Source organism: Cebus imitator, unplaced genomic scaffold (assembly GCF_001604975.1).
Source record: "Cebus imitator isolate Cc_AM_T3 unplaced genomic scaffold, Cebus_imitator-1.0 Scaffold164, whole genome shotgun sequence".
NCBI lineage: Eukaryota > Metazoa > Chordata > Mammalia > Primates > Cebidae > Cebus > Cebus imitator.
Window position 1 is genome coordinate 977,867 of NW_016107479.1, and position 15,347 is coordinate 993,213.

General features: G+C 34.7%; 2 protein-coding genes across 46 annotated transcripts in view; one reads left to right on the forward strand and one right to left on the reverse strand.

The window, feature by feature from the left end:
• PTPRD (protein tyrosine phosphatase receptor type D) overlaps positions 1 to 15,347 on the reverse strand; it is a 2,344,803-nt gene that overhangs the window by 709,010 nt on the left and 1,620,446 nt on the right. For all 45 annotated transcript variants that reach the window (XM_037744085.1, XM_037744087.1, XM_017544042.2 and 42 more), the window contains exon 10: positions 3,494 to 3,532. The gene's annotated coding sequence lies outside the window, so the exon portion shown is untranslated. The remainder of the gene's footprint in view (positions 1 to 3,493; positions 3,533 to 15,347) is intronic.
• LOC108314930 (uncharacterized proline-rich protein-like) overlaps positions 1 to 15,347 on the forward strand; it is a 312,726-nt gene that overhangs the window by 158,892 nt on the left and 138,487 nt on the right. The window lies entirely within an intron of this gene.

The window sequence follows — 15,347 nt, forward strand, 5'->3', positions numbered from 1 at the left end:
CCGTCTCAAAAAAAAAAAAAAAAATTAAACGTTCAATCAATCATGAAAGTGTCAGAGGCGTTTGAACTAGAGAAACTCCATCTTGAATAGGGGCTGGATAAAATGAGGCTGAGATCTACTGGGCCACTTTCCCAGATGGCTAAGGCATTCTAAGTCACAGGATGAGATAAGAGGTCACCACAAGATACAAGTCATAAAAACCTTGCTGATAAAAACAGTGCGCAGTAAAGAAGCCAGCTAAAACCCACCAAAACCAAGATGGCCACAAGAGTGACCTGTGGTAATCCTCACAGCTACACTCTCACCAGTGCCTTGACGGTTTACAAATGCCATAGCAATGGCATGAAGTTATCCTACATGGTCTAAAAAGGGGTGGCATGAATAATCCACCCCTTGTTTAGCATATCATCAAGAAATAACCCTTGCAGCTGCTCTGTCTATGGAGTAGCCATTCTTTTATTTCTTCACTTTCCTAATAGACTTGCTTTCACTTTACTCTGGATTTGCCCTGAATTCTTTCTTTCATGAGATCCGATAACCCTTTCTTGGGTAGGGTCTGGATCAGGACCACTTTGTTGTAACCAAAGAATTTATTTTCATTTCTTTCTAATAACTTACTTTCACTTAAAGAAGATGAAGAGAATGGAGCTTCAAAAGGACTGTTCAAAGTGCATTTGGATATAATAATTACCCTCTTCCCTGACTTCAACAAGTATACTTAGATCAACTTAGATAAATTACCAATTTTACACCATAAGCAGAAAATCAGGTGCACAAAAAAGAGAAGACTTTTTTGTTGTTATGGAGGTGAAGAATGCCACTAAGTAGAAGGAAAGCAGAGTTGGGTCTTCCCTCTGCTAAACGATTATAGGAATGTGGAAGAATTGGGCCTTAAAGCACAGGCAGAAGGACTTGAGGAATTTGCTTTTAACTGCCAAAAAAGGAAAGAGTTGGAGGATTAAAAAAAAAAAAAAAGCTTACTAATGCTTTCTCACAGAGCTTGTCCAAGGCACAACTCTGAGACTGCCTCCATACCAATGTGAATAAAATTACTGTGATAATTTTCCCCAAAATAGTTGCATTAAAAATACCACATTTCACTGAGGAAGGCAGTAAAATATATTTGTAATATACATGGGCTATGGAAAGAGCTCTGGGTTCCAATTCCAGTTCTTTCTCTTTTCTATTTGTGTTCCTCAGTCATGTTACTAAGCCTTTATAAGAATCATCTAAAAATGGGGCCAAACATATATTCCTCCATGATTGATTTGAGATTTATATGAGAGAATATATGTAAAACCAGCCAGCCCAGTACTGGTTAAAATGGGGGAGATGGTCCTGGTTTTATTCCATTAAAGGAATGTAAGGCTCCCACAGCAGGTTATTTTTATGAGGCTCTACTCCAGATCCAGAGCAATGAGGCTGATAACTAAAGCTTCTCAAATGGTTGTTTGACCCACCCCCTAAATGACTTAAAAAATACTAATGTTGAATCACAAGTACAAACACCTGTAGCAATCTTTGCAAAGTAATTTGGGTAGCTTCATGGGATTTGGGGCAGGGGGCTGCAGGGAGCTAGAACCCAAGACTCCCCAGTTATGTCATCCAGCAATGTTGACCAAGTTCAAAGTACTTTCAGATTGACAACTTGCTCAAATGCCATAGCAATCCCATCAGTAGGCAGTATTCTCCTCATTTTAAACATGAAAATGTTGAGGAGCAGGATATAAAGTGGCTCTTAATGGTGGTGCTGGGATTTTACCCAATATTTTGGATTCAGAGTCAATGGACATTTTCTACTTTGCCCCCACTGAGATCTACTCTATGGTTACAAATAACAGTGTATGGTGGCCTAGTGGTGATGGTATTATATATATAATGGATCATAAATAACCAAAGTATTTTCTCCAAGACACTGCGACTATTAGTAAGAGTCCCTTTGTTGTAATGATAAATAATTAATACGTAATAGCCACCAAAACCAATGAACAACAGCAACAACCATAAACTTAGAGCCATACTTTCCCAACTGCTGCTAAAAAGAAATTTTTACTTATTTTATCCTTACATCAATGAGAAGAAAGATTATCTTGCTGAATTTTATGATTTATTCTTTGGATAGAAAAACTCAATTCTCCAGGTTCCTTGGTAAACCTGTGTATTAGTGTTGAGATCAGTACCACTGTTAACCTTTCCTTTGCCAGCAAGTAGCAATTACAGGATAACTAGAGGGTAATTCTAGGGCTTTGTGTCTTTGATTGCAGGAGTAATATGAACCATTCTAACTGTAAATATGAATTATTTAACATATGCTTTCTGCAGAGTAGAAATACATTTTAATGATTTATTTCACCTCCTTAAATGCACAATTTTCCCTTTTTTAGAATCAAGTGATTTCATAAATATAGAAAGTTTAGAACACTAGTAAGAAAACTTGAAATAAATCAAGAAACATTTTCTTCATTTAAACATGGCTTAAACTGAGCACAAAGCAAGATTCTCAGAAACATTGAATAATTGCATGATGACTAGATTTTTTTTCTTTTTCAATGAAATAGATAAAAATATTCAGTGCTTCCATTTATAAACCATTCAAGCTGTAGTTTAAATTACCTAAATTGTTAAATAAGTGAAAATGCAAAAATTTTAAATGGAACTTTCTTCTACTTTTACTGCTCGTTTCTTTCCCTTTCTCTTAAGCACTATTTATTGCATATCCTGTCTCTATATTTAGTTTCCAATCTCTGCTTTCTACTTTTTATTTGCTCCACCACTCTTTTCTTTCTTCTAAATATTTACAATGAAGCCCAAGTATATATAATCTATTTGTTTACTCTATTTATTTTTATTCTTTGAAGATCTGTCTTCTTTCTTTATTATTTTCAGTTCTTCCCTTACTTAGTTGCTTTCATTATGACTCCACTTCACACTTTCTCTTTCCCACTCCATTAACTGAAGTTTCCCTCATAACTATCCCAACACATCTCATTCCAATATTGAGTGGTTACTGTATTATTCATTATCTCTGGTGTTAACAGAATCATGGTTCCACATGAGGTGGAGTTTGGGAAAATGAATCAACCACTCACTGCTCACTGACCTACTCCATTGATAGGCTAGAGGTCACACTAAGACAATGATGCAATAAAACAGTATATATCTTATAAAAATTGTCTTGTAAAAATTCAGTCTATAGATTTATATTTGTTCTTCTGCATAAAAACATATCCATTATTTAAGACTTGAAATTTCACTCCATGTATGTCCATAAAGACATACTGTCTTTGTGTCTACTTACTACATAAAGAAAATATATGTATTTTTTAAGACCCCAAATAACTTGAAAGTGTTGAAAGTTCACTTTTATTCCTTATACTTCATAATAAAATGTCTAACAATTTGTTTAAGAAGCTACAACCAAAAACACTATTAAGCAGTAAAATAAAGAAAATTTGAAAGTCAGGCACATAACCCAGCATGCTTTAAATCTTACTTGTTCTTTAGATCCCACGGGTGTTCACCAGACGTCTCCCTAAACAAAGAAGAAATGTGACAACAATTAAAATGTGAAAACGATGCTTTTAAAATACTGCTTATTTAGGTGATGCATGTTTATATTATTTAGCGAGTAGAAATGTCAAATTCCAACAAAAAGTAAAATTGTTTGTATTTTGACTTTTCCTTTCACACTTGTTGTAAAAAAGCAATTTAAAGCCTTCCTTTTAAAGCAACAAGAAGTAAAACATATTATGATTCTGGGAAAAGAAATGATAGTTTCCAAATATTAAACGTATTCCCTAATCAAAATTACATGTGGTAGAATAGAAATAACATATAGAACCATCAAGTGTCATTAAATAAAAACAAAATTGTGCTAGAAAAGCCTATGAAGAATTCTTACAAAAGGGAATATTTTTTGTACTGAAAACATTTGTTAGGATTTTAATTTCTTGGTAAACATAAAAAAGCCCATTGAGTTTCTTTAAACAACATTATAGAATTTCTATTATAGAAAGACAAAATCTCCCAGACTATAATAATAAGGTTATAAAAGAAAGAAAGAGGCCGGGCATGGTGGCTCTCGCCTATAATCCCAACACTGGGAGGCTGAGGCAGGCAGATCACAAGGTCAGGAGTTTGAGACCAAACTGGCCAACATGGTGAAACCCTGTTTCTACTAAAAATACAAAAAAATTAGCCAGGTGTGGTAGCGGGCACCTGTAGTCCCAGCTACTCGGGAGGTTGAGGCAGGAGAATCACTTGAATCCAGGAGGCAGAGGCTGTGGTGAGCAGAGGCTGTGCCACTGTACTCCATCCTGGCAACAGAGGTAGACTCTGTCTCAAAACAACAACAAACCTGGAAGTTTATTATTAATATAATTTTTTATCAAGGTTGAGAAAGATACAAGTCCATGAAAGTGTTGTAGTGTTTCAAGAGTTTTATAATTTATAAGTAACTCTAAAAACTGGGCACCTATGTTGGTACTTTCTCCATGATTTCCGTTAAACTTGTTTTCTTTTTTTTCTTTTTGGAAGAGTGGAAATGAAGAAATTAACCTGGGCTCTATGTGAACAGCTGAGGCAAGTGGAGACATTAATTCATTTCTGTAAATTTCTAGAAATTAAAAACTGATCTTGAGTTACATAAAGCTTATCAGTGGTGCTCTGCAGACATGGAAGGGAAAGGGAAGAGGGAGATATTAAAGGTCCATAAATAAACTTTTGGAGCTGATGGATATGATTGTTATCTTGAGTGTGCTCAAGAGTTTCTAGGCATATACTTGTGTCTAAATTCATCAAATGGTATGCTTTAATGCATGCAGTATATTGTATGACAATTATACTTTAATAAACCTCTAAAAAGTGTAAGGATGTGAAATATACATTTAATGTAGAGCACGAAATGCATGGATAAATCATTCAATAAATTAATGGGAGTTGGTATTCTTGTGATTTTTGTTTTAAAAGATTATCTGTTTGCTGTGTGCAGATTACGTTGAGGAGACAGTGATAGGAAGTGGAGATGAAATTCATTAAGAAGGCTTGGACCACCATATTAACAGCTGATGTAAAAGATGCTGGATGGATTTATGATACAATTAGAAGGTACAAAGAAAAGGCTGGCTGAGACACTGAATGTGAAGGTAAGACAAAATAAGGAACCAAGAATGATGGCCAGGTTTCTGGCTTGAACAACTGGGGTGCATGTGCTGCCATCTGAGATGGTGAAGACTGAAAATATAATAAGATTTAAGTGGAATAGAAGAATTCCATTTTGGACATATTTTATTTGAAATGCTTGTGAGACAATCAAATGGAAATGTTCAGTTGGGTAAGGGTTTCTATAAGCCAGAGGATAAGTCTGAGTTACACAACTAATTTTGAGACTTGCCAGCACATACCTAAGAGAGTGAGTGGCTGTCATGAAGTGGACGCAAAGGTCATTGAATCAGAATAGATAAAAGCACCCAGAGTCAGGATGCTAGATGACGTATTTACTTGGATGTGTATATCCTCTAAATAACCAGAATGAGAGTGAAAAAGAGTTCTAGGAGCCAGAAGCTAATTTTAATTATTTCTTGTGTTTTTTACAGACTAATGCTTATGTTTAAATATTCACAGTGTAGGTGGTATGCAAAAATATAATATTTTTGCAATTAGTCTAATGTGCTGCCAGTTTAACCTTTAAATTGTCTTCAAAGGTCTGTGGATGTCGAATGATTTAAGAAGTATTTTAAATCACTTCTCCTAAAGTACATTTCTTAAATAATAAACACATCTTTTGTGACATAAACACCTTAAAAATCAAATTAGAAATGAAGTACAGTTATATGCTGCATAACATGTCAGTCAACAATAGACTGCATATATGACAGTGGTCTCATAAGATTATAGTAAAGCTGAAAAATTCCTATTTCCTAGTGATGTGGTAGCTGTTGTAATGTATAGCACAATGCGTTACTCATAGCATGTACAATCATGTATGGTGCATAATATTAGGTTGGTGCAAAGTAATTGCAGTTTTTGCCATTAAAAGAAATGGCATTAATACTTGATAACAAATGACTATGTTACTGGTTCATGTATTTTCTATATTATGCTATACTTCATATTGTTATTTTAGAGTGTACTCTTTATTTAAAAAAATGTTAACTACAAAATGGTCTCTGGTGATATGCTAAAATAAGGCATTGTTATCATAGGAGATGACAGCTTCATGTGTGTTATTGGCCTTGAAGACTTTCTAGTGGGACAAGATGTAGATAAAGAAGACAGTGATACTGATGATTCTTACCCTGTGTAGGCCTAGACTGATGGGTGTATTTCTGTCTCGATTTTTAGTAAAAAAAAATTTTAAGTACACAAAAAATTTAATAAGAAAAATATGTAGATATTAAGAATAGAAAGAAATATTTCTGTACAACTGTACAATGTGTGCTTTAAGCTAAGTGTTATTACAAAAGAGTCAAAAAGTTCAAAAAATGTTTATAAAGTAAAAAATCTTAGCTTACAGTAAGAACACATGGACACAAGGAGGGGAACATCACACACTGGGGCCTGTCGGGGAGTGCAGGCGGTTGGGGGGAGAACACTGGGACAAACAGGTAATGCAGGTAGGGCTTAAAACCTAGATAACGGGCTAACAAGTGTAGCAAACCACCATGGCACATGTATACCTATGTAACAAACTTGCACATTCTGCACATATATCCCAGAACTTAAAGTAAAATAAAAATAGAAGTGAAAAAATATATAAAAAGAAAAGTTAGCTTACAGAAGATTAATTGATCACTGAAGAAAGAAAATATTTTAAAATACATTTGCCATAGCCTAAGTGTGTACTGTTCATAAAGTCTATAGTAGCATGCAGCCTTGTCCTAGTTCTTCACATTACTCACTGCTCACGTGTTGATTTACATAGAGCAACTTCCAGTCCCGAAAGCTCCATTCATCATAAGTGCCCTATGCAGGTGTAGCATTTTTTATCTTTAGTACCATATTTTTATTGTATCTTTTCCTTGTTTAGTTATATTTAGAAACACAGACACTGGCCACTGTGTTAGAGTTGCTTACAATATTCAGTACAGTAATATTCTATACAGGCTTGTAGCCTAAGAACAATAGGCTATACCACATAACCTAAGTGAGTAGTAGGTTGAACCATCTAGGATTCTGTAAGTACATTCTGTGATGTTTGCACAGTGACAAAATTGCCTAAGGATGCATTTTTCAGAACCTATTCTTCTTGCTAAGTGATGCATGGCTGTATAGAGCTTCACTAAGATTTTCAAAGAAGTCAACAAAATTTGCAGAACTTGAATACTCTTTCTTTGCAACATGTGCATAGAATATGGAGAAACTGTAATATGATTTGCTGAAGGTAGCTGTAAAATCTATATTGGAATACTAAAAAATCAGTTGCTTTTACATGTTCATAGAGATCAATCACAGAAATAGAGCAAACAATATTGGAATTATAGTGCATTGTTATAGAAGGAAAATAAAATGCAGAAATTTCATGGCTGGCATAACTGGCATTTTTCAAGGTAATGTTCAGCCTGAGAATAATCCATGGTAGATTTGGTTTTGTTAGTTTCCCTTGGTTTTGAACATTAGAGGATGTTGGGAAGTCAACATCCCAGATTTTTGTTTCTTCATTTGTAAAATGAAACTAATACAAATAACTTTACAGGGTTTTGGTAGGAATAAGTGGGATAAAGTGAATACAAATGCCTTGTACAGTGTAAAGTACGACAGACTACACAAATAACACCATCACAACAGTGAGATATCATAGCTAAATGTGGCACTTGATATTACTCAAAAGAAATATTCAGTGGATTCTCAGTTAAGGGGAGGGTCCAAGATGGCTGAATAGGAACAATTCCAGAGTGCAGTTCCCAGGAAGAACAACACAGAGGGTGAGTGCCCACCGCATTTCCAAACAACTTTTCACTGCCCACAGACGAGGAGATTCCCGGGTCGAAGTTCATCATGGATATCAGCCTGATGCAAAAATCTTCAATAAAATACAGGCAAACCAATTGCAACAGCACGTCAAAAAGCTTATCCATCATGATCAAGTAGGCTTCATTTCAGGGAGGCAAGGCTGGTTCAATATATGCAAGTCTATAAACGTAATCCACCACATAAACAGAACCAAAGACAGAAACCACATGATTATCTCAATAGATGCAGAGAAGGCCTTCAACAAAATTCAATAGCCCTTTATGCTAAAAACTCTCAATAAACTAGGTATTGAAGGAACATATCTCAAAATAATAAAAGCTATTTATGACTAACCCACAGCTAATATCATACTGAATGGGCAAAAACTGGAAGCATTCCTTTTGAAATCTGGCACTAAACAAGGATGCCCTATCCTACCACACCTATTCAATATAGTATTGGAAGTTCTAGCCATAGCAATTAGGCAAGAAAAAAAATAAAAGGGTATTCAGTTAGGAAAAGAGGAAGTCAAATTGTCTCTATTTGCAGACAACATGATTGTATATTTAGAAGACCCTATCACCTCAGCCCAAAATCTCCTTAAACTGATAAGCAACTTCAGCAAAGTCTCAGGATCAAAATCAATATGCAGAAATCACAAGCATTTCTATACACCAATAACAGACTAACAGAGAGCCAAATCATGAGCAAACTTCCACTCACAATTGCTGTAAAGAGAATAAAATACCTAGGAGTACAACTAACAAAGGATGTAAAGGACCTCTTCAAGGAGCACTACAAACCACTGCTCAAGGAAATAAAAGAGGACACAAGCAGATGGAGAAACATTTCATGCTCATGGTTAGGAAGAATCAATATCGTGAAAATGGCCATACTGTCCAGGGTAATTTATAGATTCAAGGCTATCCCCATCAAGCTACCAACGACCTTCTTCACAGAACTGGAAAAAAACCACCTTAAACTTCATATGGAACCAAAAGAGAGCCCACATAGCCAAGACAATCCTAAGCAAAAAGAACAAAGCCAGAGGCATCGTGCTACCTGATTTCAAACTATCCTACAAGGCTACAGTAATCAAAGCAGCGTGATACAAAAACAGAATTTTCCAAGTTGTTGCCAAGGCCCGGAAATAAATATCAACTCTTCATATATTAATTAATGTTTGTTTTGTTTTTCTTTCTTTCTTTCTTTTTACTTTGTACACTTTGCTGAATATGAATTTTTGGCACACATGATAAACACAAAAGGTCTAGGACCTTCTCTTGGTGGATTTCTTGGACTGAAACATGATTCTGAAATATGATTCTTCTATCATTTCCATTCTTCTACTTATACTTAGTTGCTTTCTTTTTTTAATCTTAAATTTCAACTTTGATTTTTAGATACAAGGGATCCATGTGCAGGTTTGTTACATGGGTATATTGCATCCAGGTAGTGAGTATAGTACCCAATAGGCAGCTTTTCAACTCACGTTCCCCTCTCTCCCTTGTCCATCTAAGTCCACAGTGTCTATGGACTGTAGACTGATGTGTTTATGTCTGTATTTATGTCCATATGTGCTCAATATTTAGCTCCCATTTGTAAGTGAGAAAATGAGGTATTTGGTTTCCTGTTTGTGAGCTAATTTGCTTAGGATTATGGCTTCCATCTCCACCCATGTTGCTGCAAAGGACATGATTATTTTAGTTGCTTTTTTAAACTTATAATTTACTTTCTTTTCTTCTTTTCTCTGTTTCCTGTGATATTGCACAGCTCTCTCATTATCTCACCTTCAGTTAAGATTAAATCATAATCATCATTTTATATTTCTTTTAATAAAAATAATACAAATTTTTATTTTGAATAAAGCAATTTAACATAATCACCATTAAAATTTACAAATTACATTGAAGAAAAAAGAAGAAAACAAAAGTCATTCATAATTCTATCACTGAGAGATGATTGCTACTGACTTTTGGGTATATAGCTACCTAGTCTCTTTTCTATACATTAATATATATTTTATAAATTAATTAATGGTGTAATGTTTTCATTTTTTACTTACTTTTCCATGAGTATTTTTAAATGATGTGAATGTTTTTCTACAATGTGTTTAGGTAGTGCATAGTTATTTCAAATTTTAATTTTATGGATGAAGCATAATTTGTTAGACCTGTCAAAAAGGCTATTGTTGATTCTTTTTGTTGTTGTTGTTTTTTTTTTGTATAAACAGCTTTGTGACAAACGTCCTTCAGGCTATAGATTTGCATGAATCATGATTAATTCCTCAGGATGAATTGCTGGATGCAGTTAAGCCTGCATATTAAATTACAAAAATTATAATATCTATTGACAAATTACACCCCAAAAACATAGTAACATTTATCACTCCTATGAGAAAGACAGGAAAGTGCCAACTTCTTTCACACAGAAGCTACTAGTAGATATTATCACTTAAAAATTTTTGCCAATGTGATAAATAAAATTATATCTTTTATTGTTTTAATATGTGTTTCTTTGGTTATCAGTTCTGTTGAAAAGTTTTTTTTAATTGTATTTGTTAGTTTCTGAAATGCTCCTTCATGTATTTTTGTCTAACTATTAGAGCACATGTCTTCCACAATTAATTGTAATAACTTTTTCTATATTAAGGATATTGATTATAAACATAAAGTTTCGATTAAAAAGACCAATGATGACTTTAACATTTTAGAATTAACTTATGCCAAGATTCATCCTAAAACCCAGAGAAAGTTTAACAGCTTTTTTACTTCAACTAAATGCAAAAGTGATTATAAATAGATGAATAAATTTAAGTAAAGTTTTATGGCTTCATTTTTATTACCCCCTTTTCATTCAAATTTGAATCAATGTTGCATTTAGCTTATTGTTATTTAGTCCCTTGTAAATTTTTTTGAATTGTTTACATAGATACATTTTTATTCACTATTCCATCAGTTATATTTTACTTTTTCTTTCCCTTGAAAGTGTGCAAGCATTTTTCATTGCTTTATTATTACTTTATTTTTCCTTTATTACACTGAAAGAGCAAGATGGTGTGACTAAGCTTTTCTTGAAATTTTTTTCTAAAGAGGGAGGCTTTACTGGTATGGCTAAGATTAAGACAAGAGCCAATCTGCAGTACCATCTTTGTGAAAGGTTTTTCTATGCACTGATAAGCTGCCCAATGCTTTGTTTTAATGTTGATGTCACTGTATAGAACGTGACTTCTTTGAGCTCAGCAGCAAAATTGGGAATGCAACCTTAAAGGAATTCATGAGCAGATGTATATTCCTGCGTATATGACTCTAGACTTTGATTTAGACATTCTTAATTCTCTGATTAAAAGACTAGAAAATCCATGGAGCTTCAAAGATTGTAAACTGGCTAATATTCACTAATGGTTAGCAAATAAGTATGCCACAACGACAATGAGGAGAACTGAAATAAAACACATTAGTATAATGCTTTATAATCTGTTCACTACCTCATGTAACATAATAATTTGGGAGTCAGTAAGGAAGATATTGTAATAGAAGGAGCATGAGCTTTGTAGATATATTTAGTAGTCACATGATCTTGGGTAAGTCAATCTCTCAAAAAAGTCAGTCTCCTTTTCAATAACATAGATCTAAAAAAACAAAATAACACTTATCTTTCATAACTTCTATGGTTAGAAAAAGTAATGTATATTTAGCACTTAATATTTATCTCAACATATATTTATTTAACACATATATTTGAGCATCTACCAGGAGTTCTTTTCTAGACACTAGAAATTATAGTCTGCTCAGATATACATTTTATGCTAATAGGTAACAGGTAATAAATGACAAAGACAGATAGATAGATAGATAGATAGATAGATAGATAGATAGATAGATAGACAGGTGGATGGATGGATAATTTCAAACAGAACTAAGTGCTATGAAAAAGATTAAACAGGGTAATGTGGTAGTGAATGGGCAGTGTTGGGTAATGCTATAGAGGATAGTCAGGAAGGCCTTATTGATAGCTGATAATTTGAGCTGAGATATTAACAAAAGAAAGAACAGCCATGGCAAGAGGAAAGGGGTAAAGACCTCTAGAAAAAGCAATAAATGCAGAGGCTCTGGCCCAGGGGCAAGCTTTAGTGCTTGAGAACACAAACTTATCCAGTGTGGTTGGATCATGGTGAGCCATCAAAAGCCTGGTTTAAGAGGAGTGAGAGAGGAGGTATAGGCCAGATGTTAGATTATATAAGGCTCTGTAAGTCATGGTTAGTTGACCACAGTAAGGTAACAGAGAGCTACCATGATAATAATGAGGAGGAAGACAAGATCAAGCATATTATCCATTGAACAGCTTAAGAAGCAGTGTATTCATTTGTCTAAATGTGACAAAGCAATGTAGTCATGGAATCTGGTTTCTTTCTATTTCTTTTTAAAGGCATTTGCCAGTTTTCTGCATTCATATTAATGCCGAAAAGACATTTACAAGATTCAATAGATTTTTGTAGGAATTACATCTCTGAAATTCAAACTGCTTTATTTTCATAAGAATTGTGATTAACAGATACCTTTACAGAGTTCTCATTCTCTACCAATGGCATGCTCCAAACCTGTTTTCTCTAAACTACACTCTCCTACTCAGATATTTTAGCCTTATCAGCCAAAGAAAGCATGTTTCAATTCACATTCCAGGAAGGAATCTCCCCATCCAGAGCTTTGTCTCTTAAACCTACTTTTGTCTGTTTCAGCCTTCTGCTTGAGTGCTGATTTCTTTTTCCCCGTTATGGCTGTTCTCCTTCACTGGATACTCCCTTCTCTATCCTTGGCTCTGGCACCTGCTATGTCTGGTGTTCCACCCATTACTATTTCAGATTGTACCTCAGCTTTCTTGCATGACATCTGGCATACATTCTGAATTTTGTCCAGCTCATTTACTACCTGCCCGCTCTGTTTTTTCAGGTGGATTTGCCAAATGTAGCGATCAACCAAGGAAGAATTTACTCCCCGACAAGGCTCTCTGCCTGGATTTAAATTAACAATAACCTTAATTTTGAGAAGAATATACAACATATACATTTGCATATTAGACTTTTATCCATTTGACAATAACTGTTATGTGGAAAATGAATCCTTAAAAATGCACATGTACATTGTACAAATGCTGTAATTTTGTTTGTAGTGATATGGAAGTTTTAAAAAATACTGATTCCGTTTAAGAAGCATTTTTAAAAAGTTACTCTTTTAAATATAAATTTTGGATTATGGCATCAATATTATTAACAGGGAGAGTGTACTACTATTCAGCGTCGATGTGGGGCTTTCAACCAAATTAATTTCCCTAATTCCAGCTATTATACTGCATATTTGTATCATGAAATCTTCAAGAGCTATCTATCAAGAGGTCTCAATAAAATCAGAGTACATTTGAAAAGTCCTAACATGTATCATTGAGGTGATATGGGTTGTAATGAGGAATACATAGGCTTAAAGAGATAACAGGGTGTTTAGTGATGGTGAAGTCTGTGTATCTCTAAGTATGGATTTCATTTATTTTACATTTTACATAAGATCTGCTTTGTCGAACTTATCCTAAATTTTTATGTTATTGACTCATGCCCTTCAAACTAACTGCCATTTTGTCTATTAATAGTCCCTAACATATAAAATGGTGATAAAAAAAAAAACAACAAAAAAAAACCCTGTGATGAAAAAATTTTAGCCACCTTTAGTTTCTTTACCCTCTGCACCAGGACTCATTACTTTAATCTGTAATTCTTTGTGTGAAATCTCATCAAGGGCTCCTTGTGTAAGTAACCATATCCCCCACCATTGCATTTCCCATTCCCTGACAAAGCATTTGCCACAGCCTTTCAACGTATCCACAGAGCAATTGCAGAAAACCTGCCTATTACAAATTGATGTTGGATATCCCTTATCGAATCACTTTTTCCAACACATTTTTTTATTAAATCTTCTAAATATGTTTCTGAGAATTCTTCTATACTGGTCAGATAATCAGGCAATATTTGCTGGAGCTCACTAAATTACGTCTTCCGTAATACTATTATCCTCCCTCCATTTCAGCTGTCAATATTCTCACCACTCCATATACAAATAAATCGCAGAGCTAAAATTATAGCAGGTCACTTGACTTTCTATTTAGTTCGGGTTAGTTTTATATTTCTGATATTTCATTTCTCCTTCTAAAACAGAAATGTATTACATTCAGGAAAATAAATCTTTACTAAAACCCAGAAACCTAAACTAACAATTAATTTGGTGACAATATAGTGGGGTATCACAGTCAATTTATAAATCATATAAGACTTGATTAATAAGATGTATGTATTTATTTATGCTATAGTAACTCCATTTAATCATCACTCCGTCAACAAATATTTACTGTGTCTTCTCTGTGAAAGACATTATACTAAGTGATATGAGGCACAGAAAGAAGAATCAGTCTTCAAGATATTGGCAATCTGGCTAGGGTACAGTTCTCATGCATTAATTAGAAATAGTAGGACATGGGAAATGCCAGCTGAGTAGTACAGCTAATGCATCTCATGAGATGAAATCATAGTCCTGTGATGGCTGGGGAAGTTTGCCCAGGCGAGTGAGACTTTAAGTGAGAGAGACTTACATAATATTAGTCTTTAATTATGTTGGAAGGAGGACAGACATAAAAGTAGAGGCATGAGCAAGGAATGAAAATGGGAGGCACAAAGTATTTTGTAGAGCTGCAACGTCCAATATGGTAGCCACTAGTCACACATGGCCATAGGGCGCTTCAACTGTGGCTAGTAAGATTTGAGATGTATGAGGCTGGGCGTGGTGGCTCGTGGCTGTAATCCCAGCACTTCAGAAGGCTGGTGTGGGCAGATCATGAGGTCGGGAGTTTGAGACTAGCCTGGCCAACGTAGTGAAATCCTGTCTCTACTAAAAATACAAAAATTATCCAGGCATGGTGGCTCATGCCTGTAGTCCCAGCTACTTGGGAGGCTGAGACAGGAGAATTGCTTGAACCCAGGAGGCGGAGGTTGTGGTGAGCCAAGACTGTGCCACTGCACTCCAGCCTGGACAACAGAATGAAACTCTATCTCAGAAACAAACAAACAAAAAAAGAATTGAGATGAATGATTGCAAAGATTCAGTATGAAAAATAATATGAAATACCTCAGTATTAGTCATTAATTATCACCTATTTAAATGAGACTATTTTGGCTATACATTGGGTCAATATAATATTATCAACACTAATTTCACCTATTTATTGTTACATTTTATAATATGGCTACTAGAGGGGTGATCCAAGATGGCCGTTTAGGAACAGCTCAGGATTGCAGCTCCCAGTGAAAGCGCAGAGGGTGAGTGGACGCCGTGTTTTTATTGCCCACAGACTAGGAA